The sequence below is a fragment of the Arachis hypogaea genome, chromosome 14 (genome assembly GCF_003086295.3).
Source record: "Arachis hypogaea cultivar Tifrunner chromosome 14, arahy.Tifrunner.gnm2.J5K5, whole genome shotgun sequence".
Classification (NCBI taxonomy): Eukaryota; Viridiplantae; Streptophyta; class Magnoliopsida; order Fabales; family Fabaceae; genus Arachis; species Arachis hypogaea.
Window position 1 is genome coordinate 113,020,382 of NC_092049.1, and position 8,115 is coordinate 113,028,496.

The 8,115-nt window shown below is 33.0% G+C and overlaps 1 non-coding gene across 1 annotated transcript; it reads left to right on the forward strand.

The window, feature by feature from the left end:
* Positions 1 to 599: 599 nt before the first annotated feature.
* On the forward strand, positions 600 to 703 carry LOC112745184 (small nucleolar RNA R71). Its single transcript, XR_003173126.1, has one exon. It is a non-coding gene; the product is annotated as a small nucleolar RNA R71 (small nucleolar RNA).
* The last annotated feature ends 7,412 nt before the right edge of the window (positions 704 to 8,115 follow it).

Genomic DNA, 8,115 nt, shown 5'->3' on the forward strand with positions numbered 1-8,115 from the left:
AGACTACAGTTGCTAAGTCAGAGTGGCTCTGCTTAGAATTCTCTGTTTGTTGCTGAAAAGATGATGGGAAAGGTTTGCTATTGCCAAACCGTGTTCTCCCACTATTATTATTATTATTGAAGCCTTGATTAGGCTTTTGTTGATCCTTCCATGAGAGATTAGGATGATTCCTCCATGAAGGATTGTAAGTGTTTCCATAGGATTCTCCCATGTAATTCACTTCTTCCATTCCAGGATTCTCAGGATCATAAGCTTCTTCTTCAGAGGAAGCTTCTTTAGTACTGCCGGATGCAACTTGCATTCCAATCAGACTCTAAGAAATCATATTGACTTGCTGAGTCAATATTTTATTCTGAGCCAATATGGCATTCAGAGTATCAATCTCAAGAACTCCTTTCTTCTGAGTTGTCCCATTATTCACAGGATTCCTTTCAGAAGTGTACATGAACTGGTTATTTGTAACCATTTCAATGAGTTCCTGGGCTTCCTCAAGCGTCTTCTTCAGATGAAGAGATCCACCAGGAGAGTTGTCCAATGACATCTTGGACAATTCAGACAGACCATCATAGAATATGCATATGATGCTCCATTATGAAAGCATGCCAGAAGGACACCTTCTGATCAATTGCTTGTATCTTTCCCAAGCTTCATAGAGGGATTCGCCTTCCTTCTGTCTGAAAATTTGGACTTCCACTCTAAGCTTGCTCAACTTTTGAGGTGGAAAGAATTTGGCCAAGAAAGCATTGACCAACTTTTCCCAAGAGTTCAGGCTATCTTTAGGTTGTGAGTCCAACCATGTCCTAGCTCTGTCTCTTACAGCAAAAGGGAAAAGCATAAGTCTGTAGACTTCAGGATTAATCCCATTGGTCTTAACAGTGTCACAGATTTGAAAGAATTCAGCTAAAAACTGATGAGGATCTTTCAATGAAAGTCCATGAAACTTGCAATTCTACTGCATTAGAGAAATTAATTGAGGCTTAAGCTCAAAGTTGTTTGCTCCAATTGCAGGAATTGAGATGCTCCTTCCACAGAAGTCAGAAGAGGGTGCAATAAAGTTACCAAGCATCTTCCTTGCATCTCCACCATTATTGTTAGGTTCGGTCATCTCTTCTTCTTTTTCGAAAAGTTTTGTCAGGTCCTCTCCAGAGTGTTGTGCTTTAGCTTCTCTTAGTTTCCTCTTTAGAGTCCTTTCAGGTTCCGGATCAGCTTCAACAAGAATGTTCTTATCATTGCTCCTGCTCATATGAAAAAGAAGAGAACAGAGAAGAAGAGAAATCCTCTATGTCATAGTATAGAGATTCCTTTATGTTAGTAGAAGAAGAGAAGAATAGAAGAATGAGAAGAGAGAAATTCGAACACAGAGAAGGAGAGAGGGTTCGAATTTTTAAGAAGAAGAGAAGTGTTAGTGATTAAATAAATAAATAGAAAGAGATGAGGGAGAGAGAATTCGAATACTAATTTAAATGAAAAGGAAAATATTTTTGTTTTTATTTTAAAATTTAGTTAGAATTTGAAAATTATAAAAAGGAATAAAATAAAATTAAAATTTAAAATAATTAGTTAATTAAAAAGAATTTTGAACAAGAGGTTAGTGGTTTTCGAAAATTAGAGAGAGAAAAGTAGTTAGGTGGTTTTGAAAAAGATAAGAATTAGTAAAATAAACAAGTAGTCAAGTAGTTAATTGAAAAAGATTTGAAAATTAATTTTGAAAAGATAAGAAGTTAGAAAAGATTTTGAAATTAAGTTTTAAAAAAGATATGATTGAAATTTTTTTTTGAAAAAGATTTGAAAAAGAAATTTAAAAAGATTTGATTTTTGAAATTTAAAGTTGATTACTTGACTAACAAGAAACAAAAAGATATGATTCTAAAATTTAAAGATTGAACCCTTCTTAATAGGCAGGTAACAAAATTAAAATTTTTGAATCAATCACATTAATTGTTAGTAAAGTTTTCAAAAATTATGAAATAAAAATAAGAAAAATATTTTGAAAATCAATTTTTAAAATTTTTGAAAAATAGAAAAATGAAAAAGATTTGATTTTTGAAAACGTTTTGAAAAGATAGGATTTTTAAATTGAAAATTTGACTTGACTTATAAGAAACAACTAAGTTTTAAAAATTTTTGACTAAGTCAAACCAAATATTCAAAATTTATGAGAAGAATAAGGGAAAGAAATTTTTTTATTTTTGAATTTTTAATAAAGAAAGAGAAAAACATAAAATTGACACAAAACATGAAAATTATGAATCAAAACAAGGAAATGCATGTAAGAACACTTTGAATATCAAGATGAACACCAAGAACACTATGAATGTCAAGATGAACATCAAGAACATATTTTTGAAAATTTTTAAGAAAAGAAAAATATGCAAGACACCAAACTTAGAAATTTTCAAACTTTAGACACTGATAATTCAAAAATACATATGGAAAACAAGAAAAAACACTAAACAAGAAAATGCAAAGATCAAACAAAGAAGATCATCAAGAACAACTTGAAGATTATGAAGAATACCATGCATGAGTTTTCGAAAATTTTTAATGAAAATAAAAAATATGCATTTGACACCAAACTTAAAAATTAACACTAGACTCAAACAAGAAACATCAAATTTTTTGTTTTTATGGTTTTATTAAATTTTTTTTTTTGGATTTTTTGAAAATTAATTTTGAAAAAGAAAATAAGGAAATTCAAAATTTTTAATAAGAATTCCAGGAATCATGCAATGTTAGTCTGAAGCTTCGGTCCAAAAATTTAGACATGGCTTAATAGTCAGCCAAGCTTTATGTGAAAGCTTCGGTCCAAAAGATTAGACATGGCCAATGACCAGCCAAGCTTTAGCAGAGCATTACATACAACAACCAAATTGATGGGAATCAAAAGGCACCTGCAGCGATAAGTGGAAGCCTCGGTCCAAAAGATTAGACATGGCTTGACAGCCAGCCAGGCTTCAACAAATCATGATGAAACTTTAGAATTCATTCTTAAAAATTCTGAAGAACAAAATAAAATATATATTTATTTTTATTTTTTTTTTGAATATTTTCGAAAATAAAAAGATTAAAAACAAAAAGCTTAAACATAAAATAAAATTACCTAATCTGAGCAACAAGATGAACCGTCAGTTGTCCAAACTCGAACAATCTCCGGCAACGGTGCCAAAAACTTGGTGCGCGTACAGAATTGTTGATTCACAACACTTCTTCACAACTCTGCACAACTATCCAGCAAGTGCACTGGGTCGTCCAAGTAATAAACCTTACGCGAGTAAGGGTCGATCCCACGGAGATTGTCGGCTTGAAGCAAGCTATGGTCATCCTTGTAAATCTCAGTCAGGCGGATTCAAATGGTTATGAGGTTTTGATAATTAAAATATAAATAAAACACAAAATAAGATAGAAATACTTATGTAATTCATTAGTGGGAATTTCAGATAAGTTTCTGGAGATACTTTGTTACTTCTAAACTTCTGCTTTCCTACTGCCTTCTTCCAACCACGCGTTACCTCCTTCCATGGCAAGATGTATGATCCTCTCGGATGAAAACAAATCCATATGCACTGTCACCGCACGGCTAATCATCTGTCGGTTCCCGCTAGCGTCGGAATAGGACCATTGTCCTTTTGCACACTGTCTCTGCGCCCAACATTCGCAAGTTTGAAGCTCGTCACAGTCATCCCTTTCCAGATCCTACTCGGAATACCACAGACAAGGTTTAGACTTTTCGGATCTGAATGTTGCCAATGGTTCTAGCCTATACCACGAAGGTTCTAATCTCATATTCAGATGCTCTGTTGTCAGGAGAGACGATGCGAATCACGGATTAGAGGCCCAAGAGAATATACTCCGGCTGTCGTCCAATGACTACGTTGAACATCATGTAGACCACTTGTGGTTGTCAGGCACGCGGATCTTGGCTAAGCGAGTAACGAAGATTGGGTGATTGTCACGGGTCACCCCTTCATTCTGACTTAACTGAATTAAGAACAATAGTATATCTTGGAGAAGAAGTAGGCGTGAATTGAATGAAAAATAATAATACTTGTTTTAATTCATGAAGAACAGCAGAGCTCCACACCTTAATCTATGGGGTGTAGAATAAGTGAAAATAGGTTAGGCATGGCCGAATGGCCAGCCTCCCATGGAGGTCTCAAAGTGTCAAAGTTACATAATATGATCCAAAGATAGATAAAAAGACGTAAAATAAATCTCTAAAAGTAGTTTTTATACTAAACTAGTAACCTATGGTTACAGAAAATGAGTAACTAAGTGCAGATAGTGCAGAAATCTACTTCCGGGGCCCACTTGGTGTATGCTTGGGTTGAGCATTGAAGTTTTTTTGTGCTTAGGCTGTTCCTGGAGTTAAACGCCAGCTTTGGTGCCAGTTTGGGCATTTAACTCCAATTCTGGTGCCAGTTTGGGCGTTTTATGCCAAGATATTTTAGACTGACTTTGAACGCCAGTTTGGACCATCAAATCTCGGGAAAAGTATGAACTATTATATATTGCTGGAAAGCCCAGGATGTCTACTTTCCAACGCAATTGAGAGCGCGCCAATTGGGCTTCTATAGCTCCAGAAAATTTACTTCGAGTGCAGGGAGCTCAGAATCCAACAGCATCTGAAGTCCTTTTTCAACCTCTGAATCAGATTTTTGCTCAGGTCCCTCAATTTCAGCCAGAAAATACCTGAAATCACAAAAAAACACACAAACTCATAGTAAAGTCCAGAAATGTAAATTTTTCATAAATACTAATAAAAATATAATAAAAAGTAACTAAATCATACTAAAAACTATATAAAAACAATGCCAAAAAGGGTATAAATTATCCGCTCATCAATTGTCTTGATATGATGCACATTAAAAAGAACGTATTTTGTAATATCATGCACATGGTAATGGACGATAAGAGGATAAAGAATAACGATAAGACAAGGTTAAACTTGGTGGACATTTGCAGACGACCAGGTTTGAACTTAAAGAGACTTGAGAATGGCTGGCGGACTAAACCAAAGGTGGTGTTCACTCTAATGAAGGACCAAAGATAAAATATTTGTAGGTGGATTAGAGGATTGAGGTTTTTCGATAGTTATGACACTAACTTGGGCAGGTGTGCAAACGTCTTACAAGGTAGGCTTGCTAGGTTAAAGAATCATGTTTGTCATGTCTTTGTGGAGTCATTACTCTTATCGCATTTAGAGAACTTCCTACCAACATTTGAAATCCCTCTCCAAAATAAATGAGTTTTTTAGGGAGTTATGTGCTATGAAACTTAACATAAACGATCTCACAATCATGAGAAGAACATTTCGATCATACTTTTTAAGTTAGAGAAGATATTCCCTCTCGGGTATTTTTGACGTCATGGAACACTTAGCAATCCACCTATTGTACAAAGCAAGAGTATGTGGGCCAGACTAATTTAGTGGATATACCCATTTGAGAGGATGATTGGATCATTCAAACTCACCGTGAAGAATAGAGCTCGTATCGAGGGTAGTATCTGCAAAGCATTCCTAGCTATAGAAACATCTGCATTTTGCTCCGTCTATTTTGTGCCTCATATTGAGTCACGTAAAACAAGAGTTATAAGGTATGATGAGAGGGAAAAATCCTCGTCAGGTGGAACAATGTATCCAATATTTGTTCTAGAAGGAGTTGCAATAGGCGCGGGTAGTATATTGGTTAGAGAAAAAAGAAATCAATGCTGCACATCTGTATGTGTTGCTTAACTTTGACCAAGTTTCACCCTACCTGATGTGAGATTTCAAGTCTTCGTAATTATTGCATTTAGTAACATACTATGTTAGTCATCTAATTAAAACTTCAGTACACTAAAATTTTCTTATTCATCATATTGTATCATAGGTTATTTCAAGAAATAAATCCTGATACATCACTGAACAATTTTTTATATTAGTTTAAAGAATACGTCAGAGTGCATCTAGCTGACACAACAGATTGGGAACTAGTTGCACTTAATTAGGACCCAATGAATAAAGACACAAGCTACCTGATATACAATGTTAATGGATATCGATTCTATTCGTTCAATAGTCAGTTAGAAGGAAAATATATAACACCAGAGTTTGGGTTCGTGGGATTCAGGTGGTGCTCATTTTGATTGGTATGGTGTGTTGCATAATATAATTCAATTAGAGTATTTTTATCACACTACGTACAAGGTGTGCGTATTTAAATGTATATGGTATGATCCAAGTTTGCGACAAAGAACCGAAAGCACAAAGACTATAATATCACTGAAGTAAATATGACTAGGAGATATAGAAACTACGATCCTTTTATTCTACCTCAAAATGCATGACAGATATACTATTTGCCTTATCCTAGGTCATGCTAGTCTAGTTGGGTGATTGTAGATAAGACTAAGACAAGAGGTCGCATTGAGTCTGATGGGACAGAGGGTCAGGAACCTTTCCAAATTGATGACCCAACTTCTTCAAAAATGGTGGTTGATGTTGGTTATCCGAACACCCTTAGGTTGGCTATTATGGATGATGATATTAGAAGTCGATGATCAGAAAATTATCTCGGAAGAGGAGGATGATAAACCAGAGAAAGAAGATAATGAATCTAAATAAGGTTAATGTCAATATAGTTCTATCTTATGTATTTCTTTATCAAACTTTGATTTCGTGTTTTGATTCTATATACTTGATATTTTATATCATATATAAATCACTATTTTCAGATAAAATACTAATTTATTATTTACTAATTGAGAGTTGACTTTCAATTATTAACTATTGGAGCCCATTATAGACTGAAAAAAATTTAAAAAAATTGACTCTATTGTTGGATTTATTGACGGAATTTTCCGTCGGTATCGATCATCCAAACTAATTTCAAAAATAAAAAAATGACGTCATCGTCGAATTTTTCCGACGGTACAGTGATGCAAAGTCTCAGCTAATGGCGCCAATGTTACTGTCAAATTTTTTGTTCTAATGGTAACGTGCATTCGATTTTCATCCCTCAACTATCATATTCTGTTGCAAGTTATCGTCGGAACAAAAAATTCAATGGTAACCAGTTACCGACGAGGTTTATGCTGTCAGATACAATCCGACGGTAACGTATTATCGTTGGATTATTTTCGTTATTCCGCCGATAAATTCGACGGTAATCTGCATTTTTCTTGTAGTAACAGACGATTGGTTTAGTCATAGTTATGCAAAGTGATGAGAGAATTAAAATTCATTGTGTGTCTTGTTTTATCTTTATTGAGTGACTACAATTGTGGCTATGAAGTTTTTTTATTATATAATTATTTGATGAGTAAAATTTGTTATTGTTTTTGTCTTTATAGTTTAGTATTCCCATTTTCCGTGTTAGTATCTCTAGGTCTACTTATATTTTTCAACTAGTAATGATTCAATTTCAAATAGCTTTTAAAAATAAAAACTAGTTATTCAGTATTTTTTAAATATTTTAGATAAAAATTTTATTTTAAAAATTTCGTAAAATTTGAATATCAACAACTAATATAATCTAAATAAGACTTAAGCCTAGTTTAAAAATATTAGGGTGTTACAAAAATGATCTCAATAAAACAAATATTTTAATAATTTATGACAAATTTTAATGTTGATATTTCATATTTAAATATCTTTTTGTTATTTGATTTTTGAATTTATAATTGGATGACATTATAATATTTTAATTATTGTAGTACTTTTAATTTAGATAATATTTTATAATTTATATTAAATTATAATATTTTTTGGTGATTATATTAAATTATAATTATTAAAATAAATATACTAAAATAATATGTTTTATTATATTTATTTATATTTTATTATAAATAGTTATTCGAGTTGAATCCATAAATTAATAAACTAGTAAATCAATAGCTAAAAGGTTCCATAATGTCTGATTTTCAAAATTTTGCTGGTTACTCTTTGTCTCTTTCGTACCTAGTACATTGATGTTCCAATAAAGTGAATAGAACATGTAAACAATTTCCAAAAACAAATACCTTATTTAAGATTTTGCATATTTCACTCTATCCACAAACATTTCCCAGCTCCGACATGTGTGCTGTATGCGAATGAATTTAATACAATATGTTGTCGTACAAAAGTTGGAT